Source organism: Phaethon lepturus, unplaced genomic scaffold, assembly GCF_000687285.1.
Source record: "Phaethon lepturus isolate BGI_N335 unplaced genomic scaffold, ASM68728v1 scaffold25287, whole genome shotgun sequence".
Taxonomy (NCBI): domain Eukaryota; kingdom Metazoa; phylum Chordata; class Aves; order Phaethontiformes; family Phaethontidae; genus Phaethon; species Phaethon lepturus.
This window is the reverse complement of record NW_010554386.1, coordinates 35206-41023: the sequence shown is the minus strand read 5'-3', so window position 1 is coordinate 41023 and position 5818 is coordinate 35206. Positions and strand designations below refer to the sequence as shown.

The window sequence follows — 5818 nt, the reverse complement described above, 5'->3', positions numbered from 1 at the left end:
TCCCTACACACCCCTGCTCCCAGTTTTACTAAGAGATGACCCATCTAACCATACCATGTAGTAGAGGAATTGAATCAGTCAGTAGAATCTCATGCCAAAAGAGGCACACATTGTTAAATGCATGAAATATTTCATGCATGAAATACTGAGTTAATTACTACATTAAATTAAACCATTCAGATGAAATTCACCCTTCAAGAGCTGAACTTAATTTCATTAAAGCAAAAGCAGTATCTGCCTGTCTTCATAAGCAAAGCCAGAAACCACTACTTGCTGGAAAAACGGAAGCTCCTTGAACCCCATACCCAAAATTTCACCAGTACCCTGGGACCTAAGCCACAGCCTTCACCTGGGGCCTCTGAATCTCGCTGACCTTCCAGGCTTCAACCCTTCTGCACAGACCCTTAACGCTGCTGGGAGCAGCCCCTGTCTAGGAAGCTCAGACATGCAGGTTAGCCTGACCGACCTTTCTGTACGTGCAGTTCCCAAAACAGAACGTGAGCAATCATGGTGCTGCCGCATGAAGTCACCACTCCGTACAGTTCGTTACGCATCACTGTACGCGAGATAGCTGAGGGCCGGGGACTGCAGTGAGAAGCCTTTCCTTCTGACAGCACCTCAAGAGCTTGGACTGGTTGTACAGGTCACAAGAGGATCACGCAAGGAGTGGTTTGCGCCTAGCAAACCAAGAAACGCATTGCAGAGGGTGAAGCTGGATGGTCTGGAGCACTGGGGGACATGAGATGTAGTAGGAAAGCTGGAGGGTCTGTACCTCCACCAAGGAGGGCAAACAAATTATCAGAGACAAGAGCAAACGGAGGTGAATAGAGGTAGCCTAAAGAGAGTCTTGGCATTTGGGAGTTCAGGGAGCTGTGTCTAGACCTAGAGAGGAGGATCTGTTACCTCCAAGTCTGTGAAAGGACACAAAACACTGAAGCACACAACCCCCTTCCTGGTAGCCCATCTAGCCAGCTAAACAGATGTCCCACAACCAAAGCCTTCCACAAGGGTCAAGAGGAAGAGGACACGCACAGCTGTGCAGATCATGTATCGGGATGGAAAGCCAAGCCTGGGCCTCTCAGCCTGCTGCTGAGTGCAGCCACACCGCAAAAGCACTCAGGCAGCATTACAGAAAAAAATTCAGCAGTCAAGCCGTTCTACCTTCAGTTTCAAAGATTTGGGAAAAGAGGCTGTTTAAGTATCAGCCATTTTAAGGGATTACAGATGCAGCACACAGGACTCCTAAAGAAAGCCTGCCAGTACGGTTAAAATAGCAAACTCCCCTTACACAGCGTACGTGTTCTCTCTGCAGGCGAGGAAAGCCAAGCAGGCTGCATCGGGTCAGCAAAAGCACGCTTATGTGACAGAAGACTCACCACAAGCGTGCCAGCCACGCTGTCATCAAAATCATCTCCTACCAACTTGCTTTGCAAAAGCAACCCAAGTTTTTAGGGCAGTTTCAGCCTGAATAAACATAAACCAGGCTCTGTACCTGCTAAGTAACTAAGCCATGAGAACAAAACCTGCCAGTGACAGGATCAGTGCATAAAGTAGCTACTTCGGCAATTACTCCGAGCCGAGTGATCCTGCAGAGGAAACAGATGTAGATACATTTCAACCTTTCAACCATTTCTGGTGTAAAGCAGTCCCCTTTGGAAAGTACCGAGTGTGACCTGAAATGCCAGAGATTGTTAGGTCCTAGCTCCAAAAGCTGAGTCTATCTCCAGGACCTCTCTTCCTATCTCTAGGAATGAAGAAAAGAGACAGAACACAGCATTCACCTTTGAGTTACAATACTGGAATCAAGAAGCAAACCACCATGAAAAGGCAAATTAGTGCTGTGAGAAAGTCTGAAGCAAGCAAAGATGCTATAATAAAACCCTTCCTTTAAAAATAAGCTATCCACTGGCAGCCTTTACAAATAATTAAGCGCAGATCATCTGCTCATCTCCACACAAACGCTGGTTTCACACAGGACCCCTGACTTGTCCTGATGATTTTTCCTTTCAAAAAACTGTAAAGAGTATCCTGCTTGAGAGCTGCCCCTGCAGAGAGAAGCAAGACCCAGTCTTGATGAAATCTATACTAAGGCCACAAAAACAGCCGTTTAATCCAGGATGAAGCCTGTTGTTTTGAGGAAGGGGGAGGTGTTCTTTTTCTTTTCTTTAATTTCAAGGTCAAAGAAAGACATTTCGTTCCCTAAAACATCAAGCTAACACAAGACTTTTACCTCCTTTGTGAGACGCTCCCCACCCCGCCTTGTCACAAGCCATTACAAGCCACTCTTGATCAGTTTTTTTAAGTTTTTTCATTTAAAGTTATCTTTAATGTCTTGTCTAAATATCAGAAGAAACCATGCAGTCCTGTTAAGAGTTACTCCTGCCGAGCAAAGAGGAGATGCGAGATGAAAATAAACGATTACTATCTCTGCCCCGCAAATTTACAGTGGTGAGCTAGGAAGGACATCAGACCTGCTGTGACCAGCCTGTATCTATTAATTCTAGCACAAAAACAGCTCTCCCTGGTCCTCTCCAGGCAGCACATAATTGGCCCTTTGATACTTCAAGAGATTCCCAGATAACTAGATTATTAAAGCAACAGGAGCTCTCTGGGAAAATATGGGAGTTTACAGTTTCGTTTCTGGGTAAATCTGCCCTCTTTAAAAGATACAATATCAATCCCAACAGAATTCAAATTCATTGTCCAAAACAAATTCCCCATGTGCCTTTGGTTAAAGACATGCAATACATCAAAGCGACTTTTATAATAAGTATTCATCCATACTCCATCGTTCACAGTGGGCCTTGGCAAAAGCAGTCAAGTTTTGGGATATGTTACAGCCAGGCTTTCAAAACAGCCCCCCGCCAAAAAAATGGGAAGAGCAAGGCACAGTAAACAAATCCTGTATTGCCTAGCAAGCAGAATGATGTGAATTTACGTTCTGCACACTATCTGCACCAGGTACAGGTAACAGACAACTGCCTAAGAACAGGCTCTTTACAGCTCACTTTTCACAGTCATGTCCGTAGAAAAAAGGCTGCACAGCTAGGAACAACGTAGGTCTGTCCCAGAAGGGAGGAAGCTGGTGATCTTTTAGCACTTACTGAGCATTTGGAAAAATACTGGAACAGGAATCACTTCTGTTCTTGTGGTCCTCTGCCTTCCCTCCAGCCCCTCACATGCCCACCTCCTGCCAGAACAAGGATTTGCTCAACATCATGAGACGCCTGGATTAAGACAATCAAATTAGAAGTGTTGCAGCAAAGTTGCACAGCGTGGCTGAACGGACTGAACCACACGATGCTAGCAAGAAAAGGTCCTACAGTACCCACCCTCTCATCTCTCTGCTGTGCAGTCCAAGCCAGCTCTGCATCTTTGCTGGAACATTCCACAAGCTCAGTCAACCCCCTCACCCAGGGAGAAGCTATTATGCTCCTTCTGCCTGGGTTAGTTTTCAGTGACTGTGCAAGTTCAGTCAGCCAAACACATACCAGACCACTGCAAAGAAGAGTGGTGGGAGCATCAGAGAAGATCTGGGGATGCAGGGCAGGTGGTAGGATATGCTTTTTTGGGTGACAACAAACGGTTAAGCTGGCACTCCAAACTGCACCCAACTGAAGTTCCCAGCCTGTTCTGCCCACGGCTGCTTAGCCAGCACAAGGGCAGGGATGGGAACAAGCAGCCAGCCCTGAGGCTGCTGGTATTGCAGCCAGAAGAGGTAAACCGTCCAGCCTAGAAGAGACGTGATGGAAGGGAGATAGGACAAAGCTCTGCGTAGCTTGCCAGTAGCTGGGAGAACATAGAGAGGGACTTAATATTCACCGTCTCTTCCTGCACTAGATACAGGTGCCATCAAATGAAGCCAGTGGCTTGAAGGACTCCTTGCTGAAGGATACTGTTGGCACAAAATTTAGAGGGTCTCAATGGGAAACCAGGCAAGTACTTGGAAGTGACTTGCATTTCCCACGAGACTTGCACATTACAAGTAAGTCCCCGAGTCAGAACTCTAACGAAAAATCAGCAAGGCCACATCGTTTGCAAGTGGCTGGCACGTTCACAGGACCACTCCGTGCTTGTTACCTTCAAATCACACTTGAGTAAGACCAAAGCAAAGATGTGACTTAATGGCCACATTAAAAATAATAGTAGTGCATCCTATTACGCTTGATTAATTATTAACACCACATTTCCACAGGCCAGTAAAAAGAAGAGCATACAGGGTCAAATAAATCCCTTCAAAATCCTCTTAGGTGCTTCACTGACATCAGCTCAGAGACACCCATGGATCCACCAACAACTTTTGTCTAGCACCAAGCGGCAGAGAAAGCAGTCGACCATAACACCAAACCTGAACCAACTTTCCCACAAAAAGTAAGAAAGGCCATGTCGTTATCACAGCAGCCATCTAGACACAGACTTTGCAATGCAAGAATTAAGTCTCTGCCCTCAAGAGCTTACAACTGAAGCAGTACTGGCCAAGCAAACTGGAACAGAGAACCCACTAGACAAGCCCAACTGCTCACACGCATCCCTGCAGCAGGAGGTAAGCGTGAGCTCCTGCAAGGTCACTGCCGAGTAACAGATTTTTCCACTCCATGAAAATGGATGAGACTGAGAATCAAGTCCCGGTCTGCTGCATTACACTGTGCAGAACTTAAAGTTGGCAGCAAGAATTATCTCAAGAAGTATGCGATAAAATCCACCACACAGAGCATGAAACTAATGAAATGAGCTGTACCCAAAGGTAGAGCCAGCTCAAAGGAATGAAGCTGCTCAACTTTAAAAGAGCATCGGTAAAAAGATGAAAACAAGATCATCTCATCAGTTAAATTAAGAACTCTGCCACAGACATGTCTGTCAAAACTATAAACATGATGAAAAGCCCTATAAAGTGGTACAGGCTGCAGAGTAGCAACAAACAGCTTCAGCCAGCTGTTTGCTATATGCTGCGCCTGCATTTCATGGCTCCTCAAAATAATCTCAAGCCAGATATGTACAGGTAGAGCCCTGGAGAGTTTTAACAATCTAAAAAGGTCTACCATCCATCAGTTTAGAGCCTGTCTTGTTTTCCAAGATTTCAGGAGCAAAAAGAATTACCATTTTTTCCCTTCGATTCCTGTGCTGCTTTCTACTAATGGCTGGGCTTCACAGCTAAAATAGATCTATAAATAGCAAATTTTGAGTAGCACTGATCAAAGAGCGCTTAAAAACAGAGTCATTACTCTGCAAGCATGGGCTCATTCATCAATATCCAAACCTTTTCATTTAGTGGCTGTTTATAACAAGCATAATAATAGCACCTTCCATCACTGCTGTTAGCAAAGACTACTGCTTTTTCCAGTAGAAATCCCGATTTCCTGACGTTTATCGTCAGTGTGTATTGTTGGCGCACAGCTAAAATTTGAGAGAATCTAGGAACACGTAGCTTCATATTTTGGCTGTATTCTGGAAGTGATTGGTTCACATCTTCCAGAGGAACAGATAAAAGGGAGGGGGATGTAATACCCCCCCACACATATTCATAACATAGATAGATGTTCCTTTACAGCTCGACTCCTGCCATTCTTTACTCAAACAAGATTCTTAATGCTGTTAACATTCATTATAGCCCAAGCAACAAGAGTACTCAAAAGCTTTACTGAATTGAGGTGAAAACAATTCCAATTTGCTGAAATTGTTCAATGCATGTTGTCCTACCCTTCATTCCTTCCTTAAAAAAAGACAGACAAGAGAGTAGAAATCTTTTGGAAAGAGAAGTGCCCATAAGGAGGACGCACCATATTTTCTTTAAAGCTGAAGTATTTTTTATTTCAAACAT

The 5818-nt window shown here is 44.8% G+C and overlaps 1 protein-coding gene across 1 annotated transcript in view; it reads right to left on the bottom strand.

Annotated features, from left to right (window-relative positions):
* NDUFA10 (NADH dehydrogenase (ubiquinone) 1 alpha subcomplex, 10, 42kDa) overlaps window positions 1-5818 on the bottom strand; it is a 40991-nt gene that overhangs the window by 755 nt on the left and 34418 nt on the right. The gene's annotated exons all lie outside the window — the stretch shown is intronic.